This window comes from Grammomys surdaster, unplaced genomic scaffold (assembly GCF_004785775.1).
Source record: "Grammomys surdaster isolate TR1022 unplaced genomic scaffold, NIH_TR_1.0 190, whole genome shotgun sequence".
Lineage (NCBI taxonomy): Eukaryota > Metazoa > Chordata > Mammalia > Rodentia > Muridae > Grammomys > Grammomys surdaster.
In genome coordinates, this window is record NW_021604635.1 from 3,969,492 (window position 1) to 3,976,847 (window position 7,356).

A 7,356-nucleotide genomic window follows, 5' to 3' on the forward strand; every position below is an offset into this window, starting at 1 on the left:
ACATAGGAAATGTAAATAAATCATCCAATAAAAAATAAATGAATAAATAAATAAATAAATAATCAGTGATATAGAAAGAGAGGAGATTTTCAAGTGGAAAGAATATTTTTCAGATAGATGATAAACAGTCACATTGTTGGCTTGAGAGTAGCGAACGCAACAAAGCGGACGCCCGACAGCTGTACAGCCTTTCTCGGCTGACATGACTTTACCCAGCAATCATGGTGGTCATTGTCAGGCTACAATCACTTGTGGAAACGTGAGCTGTCGTGCTTTTGAAACCACAAATTTGAGCCCACACATGTGTCTTGAGCTCTTTGGCTTTTGACTAGACAGGCCAGTGATTGCTGACTGATCTTAGGGAGAACTGTCTGTTCTCTCTGTGCTTGGATCCTCTCTGGACACCCGGGCTCATGTGAGAACGGAGGATGGATGCGGCTCCAGGAGCCTATTCCGGAGCTTCAGCAGGTATCTGTAGCCTCAAAGTTGAATAACAGACCGGGAAAGCTCAGGTGTGGACGGAGGGCTGGGGTGGGGCGCGTAAAGACGACCTGCCAGCTAGCGTGTTCCCTCAGGCCTTAGCAGCACATGTTATAGATGCTGTTGCCAGGCTGCACAGCAGCTCAGACTTGCGCGGAGCTCGGTTTCCTAGGTAACCACCATGACTTCCGGTTTGACTCCAGGTTGGCTAGAGGCCTGACTCCGTCACGAGAACCGCCGTGATTCTGCAAGATGGAGAGTGAACATACTCGGTGGCCAGCTGGGGCCGGGGTCGAAGTCCAGCCGCCCGAGGCCTTGAGTCAGGACGGCGCCTGGGGACGGTGGTGTCAGGAGGGACCTCGGAGCCCGGAGGAGCCGGAGCGCGGAGCCACAGAGGGTGCACCCGCCCCAGTAGCTCTCGGCAGCCGCCAAGCTGGAGCTGGACGTGAAGATCGGGAGCGCCCGGCCCGCGGCCGCGGCACAGAGGCTCCACCAGGCGGAGACCCTGGCGGAGGGCGAGCCGGCCACGGTGGCCTCCCGGCGGAGTGGCCGGGCCAGGAGCGCGCTGCGCTGGTTCTCCACCGCGGTCCTGTACGCCGCCTTCCTGGGGCTGGTGAGAGCTGAGGCTGCACCCCTCCCAGGCTGGGGCGCGAGCCTCCTGCAGGGGACCTTCCCAGCGGGACTCTCGCCTTCGCTGCCTGCATGTTGTGTGACCTTGGGGCTTCGGTTTCATCCGCTAACACAGACATAGGCACTAATCATGGAGGGTCACTGTCGAGTGCGGGTGATTCTTGCCTAACATGTTTCCCCCCTACAGTCTACCCTTGTAGGACTCCTCTTAGTACCAGGGGGACAAAAAAGAGGTGGTCAGGATCTGTAGCCACTGTCCCCTGCACCTTAATTATTATACAGAGACTTCTACTTGGGGGGAGGGGGCTCTCCTTCTGGTGGCTTGACTAACACCAACCGCTTGACTTTACCGATGGGTATATAATGTTAAGAGCTAATTCACTGTTCTGGACCATTCAGTGTTTATGGCAAACCGCCTCGTTCTCTATCACTTCATGGTTGTGATCCAAGAGGGTTGGGAGGAGAGCGAGTCCCCCGAGGAGAGTCGTTCACCCTCTCCTAGGCTCTGAGCCACACTCACTTCTTAGATTGTACAGATGGGATCCGATAAAGAAATCCCTGCAGATGCTTACTGAGAGATCCCTGGGCCGGGCTGCGAGCCCTTTGAAGACGGGAAGTGTAAGAGCTACTTGCTGTGAACCTGTGCTCACTCTGGTTCTTGCCAGTGCCGTCTAGGTAAGGCGCACACTGGCCTTTCCAGCAGAGTGGTGTAATTAGAATTGCTAGTTCTTGAAATGTAAATGAATTAGAAACCTTATTTAAGGGCCCAAGGCATTTCTTCTAAGTGTCAGCTTGTGTTAGCCTTTAGGTCTCGTTATTCCTATTAAAAAGAAAAGGCTGGAAAAGTTCATTTTTGCTTTTTCTTTATACGAAATAATGTTGCAGGAATATCTGTGTCGGTATATAAAGGCAGAACAAGAGGGTCGCGCACAGGAGGAGCAGATTTTGACTGTAGCTCATTTACCACTGTTGCCCATTTCTGAGCAGTGGCAGCCCGGTAGACCAAGTGCCTGCCTGCTCAGCCCCTTTGTCCAGAATTTTTTCTTAGTTTGTAGTTTGTTGACATGCTAAGGTTGGTTGCAGTGTCCGACCCAAAGAGGTAGCTTTAGGCCCTTTCTATTACCTCATGGATGGCTGCTTTGGTCCATTTGTGGAATTCAAAACATCAAGGGCAGGTTAGTTCTCATAGTTCTCTGAGCTTTCTTCATGTTTTGTTACTTAAGTTTCTATGGGTACAGAAAAATATTGATGACTCTTGAGGTAATACAATGTATCAGGGAGTCAGTTATGATGGCCCCTAGGAGGTTAGAGCCAAGAAACTGAAATGGATCAAGATCAAACAATACACTTCATGTAATAGGTGCTCAATAAACTTACACTCCCATTGATCTTGGTTTGTATGAAGGTGATTAAGGTCCGTAATGGTTGTAAGTTTGATTGCCTGATATAAAGAAGTATCAAAGTTTGGCACAGTGGCACACACCTGTAATCCCAGCACATAGGAAGTGAGGCAGAAGGATTAGGGCTATCCTAGCTATACATAGAGATCAAAGCCAGCCTGAGCTACATGGGGTTCTACCTCAAACACAAAACAAAACAAAAGGTATCCTTTGTTTTCCTGAAGAAAATCATTAGTAAGTTCTATAGACAGCACACCTCCATCAACACTGCATTTAGCCTGAAATACTATGTTTTAGAATTAAGAACATCAGAACTACCAGATAAAATGCATTTTAAAGTCCGTGACTAGTTGCTGGAGAGATGACAGTGTACCGCTCTTGCAGGAGGCCACCGTTTGTTCCTTAGTACCCAGGTTGGGCTGTTTATAACCACCAGTGACTCCAGCTATAGAGGGATCTGATGCCCTCCATGGGGACCTGTACATCTCCTGTTCACAGCACAGCCACACACATAACTAAGGAAGAGAACTTGTCTTTAAAAAAATTTTAACAGGCCCTTGATTGATTCCTTGAAATTAGTAAAAAAAATAACAGACAAAAATCTCCCAGGATTTTGTAAGATTTTGTTCCTTAGTTTTAAGTTTATCTTCCAGAGGGAGAAAAACTTCACATAAATTGACTTCCTTTGCACTTTTGTGGTCCCTTGAGAATCAAAGAAAACTCTAAACAAATTGTGTCTCCTGCCTTTAATAAAAAGCTAAAAGGAAATTTCTTTCTTCCTTTCTTTAGTTCTCTCCTCTTTTTTCTCCTCTCCCCCTCCTCTTCTTTCTCCTCTTCCTCCTCCTCCTCCTCCCCCTCGTCCTTCCCCCTCTTCTTTCTCCTCCCTTCTCCCTCTTTCTCCTCCTCCTTCCCCCTCCTCTTCCCCCTCTTCTTCCTCCTCCCTTCTCTTCTTCCTCTTTCTCCTCCTCCTTCCCCCTCCTCTTCCTCCTCTTCTTCCTCTTCCTTTCCTCATCTTCCTCCTCTTCTCCTCCACTTCCTCCTCCTCCTCTTCTTTCTCCTCCACTTCCTCCTTTTGACAAAATCTCTGTCCCAGGCTGGTCTTGATCTCACTCTGTAGCAGATAATGACCTCGAACCCCTAGTCCTCCCTCCCTGACCTGGCAGGTGCTGGGATGACAGGTACGGACGAGCATGCTCTATTTATGTATGTGAACAAACCCAGGGCTTCAGGAAAGCAGGCAGTCTGCCCATTAATCTACATAGCCTGCCCCAATGGTAAAGCCTTCCAAACCAAGAAGTAATACGGAAAAGCCGTTGACGTTGAAGTGCCTGGGTGCCCGTAGCTCTTCGGAATCTTTCCAAAAGCATGGTGAGAGAGCTATGCGTTGGTGTTCTGCTGAAGACACTCCTGAAATCTGTCGAATGGTTTTCCCTTCTAACCACCTATTGGATCGCTTTAAGACTGACTGGCTGTGTGGTTCTGACTCCCATTTGCACTCCCCTCTCTTGGTTTCGGCTCCAGCATCTGCTTCTTTCTCTGTTTTTGGTTTTAAGACCCTACATGTTTTTAGACTCTCCACATGAGAAAGTTCATCGAAGCACTGTCTGGTGACCCGCACGCTGTGTGTGGGAACTAAGCAGCTATGAAAAGGTAACACAGTCAGCAAAGACCCGCCCGCAGTACTGTTCCCTCGCCTCTGTGATGTGCTGGGCACGTGCTGGAGCCGAGGTTTAAGGATGCTACACTAACAAGCAACAGCTGATTGGTTCTAAGAGACAGGATCCGACTCCCACATATCCTACAAGGAAATCCCCTGGAAAGATAGCTGAACGTGCAGTTTTTAGAATTCAGTTTTTCGATGTATTTTGTGTGTGAGTGTTTGCAACATGGTGTTCATGTGACACTCTAAGGGCAACTCTTGAGAGTCCATCCACTCCTTCCAACTGTGTAGGTCCAGTGAATTCAGGTTGTCAGTCTCAGCAGCAGGTGCCCTTGCCTGCTGAGCCCCCTAGAACTAGCATTGGAAATCTCTCTCCTATGAGCCTGGTCCAAATTCCTTTAACTTACATGGCAAAAGCACACAAGTAGGGTCATTAACACAGGGCTGATGGTTTTCTGTATTCTGTCCCAGTCAGACTATCACAGTGCTAGCTAGCTGTAACTTGTCTTCTCTTGAGACTTAAGTGCTTGAATGGCATTTGTGGGGGAAAAAACTTTTATTATTCTTCTTACACAAACTAAGTTGTTCTGATTGCGGCTTCAACGGCCCTTTACCCCCAAATCCATCCCAGGCAGTGGGAGCTGTAGGAAGTCCTCAGCAACAGCACCCAGGTCACCAGGATGAGAGGCCACGGTGGCAGAGTGGGCAGAGAGTGGACTGTAGTAACCACTCTCATGAATCCATTAGCTCCTTGCTGCTCTCCACTGTGGACCCAGAGGGCTCCACTTTTTTTCCAGTTAGTCTTGTGACAGGAGTCATATGAACTTAGATATTAGTGCTTAAAACCCTTGACACAACAACAGGCTCGGCAGCCACCACGTCAGATGCTTGCAGACCAACTGAATGTTTCACATGGCCTTTCCCCTGGGAAGTTTTCCTAATTTATGTGAGAACATGTCTAGAGAAACAGAAGTATCATCATGGGGGTGCTGAGGTTGAGACCCTGGACCTCCCACGTCTTTACCCCATCCCCTCAGGCATCTTTTTAATTAGAGCCACACTTTGTGCAGCCGTAAGCAAGGGGAAGGAGTTAGGCAGATCTTTCTGGTTTCCTCATCGCCACACCCTAACCCCAACATGGAGGGAGGAAGTCTATAACACTAAATTTGTTCCGTCGATTGTGAAATGTTAATGTTCTCACCCATCTTTAAGAGTGGCTCCCCCCTCCTCTGAACCTCTGGAGCATCTGATTGGCTGTAAGATTCTTTTCCCCAACTCAAGTGTTCACCTCATATGTCACGTGACCATCACCCTAGGACTGCAGAGACCAGACACCCAGGCGCACCGTTAGAAACTTCTTCACTTGAAACTGATTTATTCTTACCACTTCAGGACACGTGCTAATTTTCTGTATTGACTGTTTTGGCCTCTGATTATCAGAAGGTTTAGGACATTTCAGGGAAACCCACTCAAAAGGCAGGTGATAGTCATGCCAAACTGCAAGATCCAACCGTGTAAGAGGCTGAAGGCAACAGAAAAGTGCTCCACAGACCCAGGAGTTGAGTTCCTGGGGGTAGAAGAGTCTGAACAGAAGTATGTTAGATTTGTTCACCCATCTGTAAGCTTAGAGATCTAAACAAAGCCTGGTGGCAAACATTTTGTGATCCTTTTCGGCACATAATCGGGATACAGACTTTTAGTGGAAATGGGCCTTACTGTGTTTGATTGACGTAAGTGAGCTTTTGCCTTACACACAGGTAATTCTCAGCACTTAGGAGAATGTGCTCCTGGTATATGGTACATATACCATCTGCAAATACCACTCCAGTCTTCTACTTTTTAATTCAATCTTGATTTTGTTATGTTTGCCTGGATGTATATTGGTGCACCACATTCATATCGGTGCCCATGGAGACCAGAAGAACTGGAGTTACAGCCCATTGCAAACCACCATGTGGGTGCTAGGAATGAAATCCAGGTCCTCGTCAAGATCAGCACTCTTAACTGCTGAGCCCTCTCTCCAGCCTCGAGTTTTCTGGTTTTGCTGGTGAGTGGGTTATTAGCTGACAAAGTCGTGTTATTTCCGGGGAGTGTAGAGGACAAGGAGCAAAGCTGTGTAGCCTGTCAAGGAAAACTTCCCCTCCTCCAGGGTGACGTGTCTCCCTGGGGACATGGGACACCATTGGCAATAGTAATGTTTCCTATTTGGGAACATCTAGCTCACAACCCAGCACTGCTCTGGTGTTTGCTACAGCATTAGCAAAGGGAGGGGAGGACACCAGGTATTAGAGGGAAAGGAGGAAAGACAGTTCCCTGCAATGACAGAGAAGAACTCACCTATGACCTTAGAGAAGTGACCATTATTAGAATAATATCTGATTTCTGAGGAGAACTGTCCCTGACCAGCTTTTCCTTAAGGTCTCCAGCACAGGTGCAATTTGAGCAGACACAGTCTCTTCCAGTTATGAGATACAGATCCAAGACTGAAGGCCCAGAAGTTTTGGTGCAGAGAAAAACCTGGAATGGCTCCTGCCAACGAATGAAGTGAAGGGGGTAACTTAATGGCTTCTAAAAAACCCATTTTCCAGGTTCTAGCTCATGGAAATTCTGGTTACCACCAGCTGGTGGGTTTGATGGGCTTTTTACAACCTAGAGAAAATATATTTTGGTGTGATCCCTTAAAGCCGTGACTACTGGGTAGTGTTATAGTTCATGAGAGTACAAGATACTTGAGTCCCTATCACCAGGGGTGCACCCCCTTTAAAAAAAAAAGATTATTATCTGTGTTGTGTGGGTATGCCTGTAAGTGTGTGTGTGTGTGCACCGTGTGTGTGCAGGAGCCTGTGGAGTCCAGAAGAGAGGGTCAGATCTCCTGGACCTTGTAGCCCAGGCTGGCTTCACCCTTAGTATATAGCCAAGAATGACACTGAAATTTTAATCCTCCTACCTCCACCTCCCAAGCGCTAAGAGTCTAGGCCTGCACCACCATACCCAGTTATGATAATTCAATGTCACATCATACACACACACACACACACACACACACACACATCACACATACACACACACACACAGAGGCACACACCACACACACACACACAGGCACACACCACACACACACACACAGGCACACACCACACACACACACACCACACACACACACACACCACATACACACACACACAC

The 7,356-nt window shown here is 47.9% G+C and overlaps 1 protein-coding gene across 2 annotated transcripts in view; it reads left to right on the forward strand.

Annotated features, from left to right (window-relative positions):
* The first annotated feature begins 978 nt into the window (after positions 1–978).
* LOC114622635 (sodium-dependent glucose transporter 1A) overlaps positions 979–7,356 on the forward strand; it is a 15,345-nt gene continuing 8,967 nt past the window's right edge. The window contains exons 1-2 of one of the 2 annotated variants that reach the window (XM_028769047.1): positions 6,183–6,217; positions 6,589–6,723. The gene's annotated coding sequence lies outside the window, so the exon portion shown is untranslated. Of the gene's footprint in view, positions 1,094–6,182; positions 6,218–6,588; positions 6,724–7,356 lie in introns of those variants that run through there. The other variant, XM_028769048.1, reaches the window with a different exon arrangement.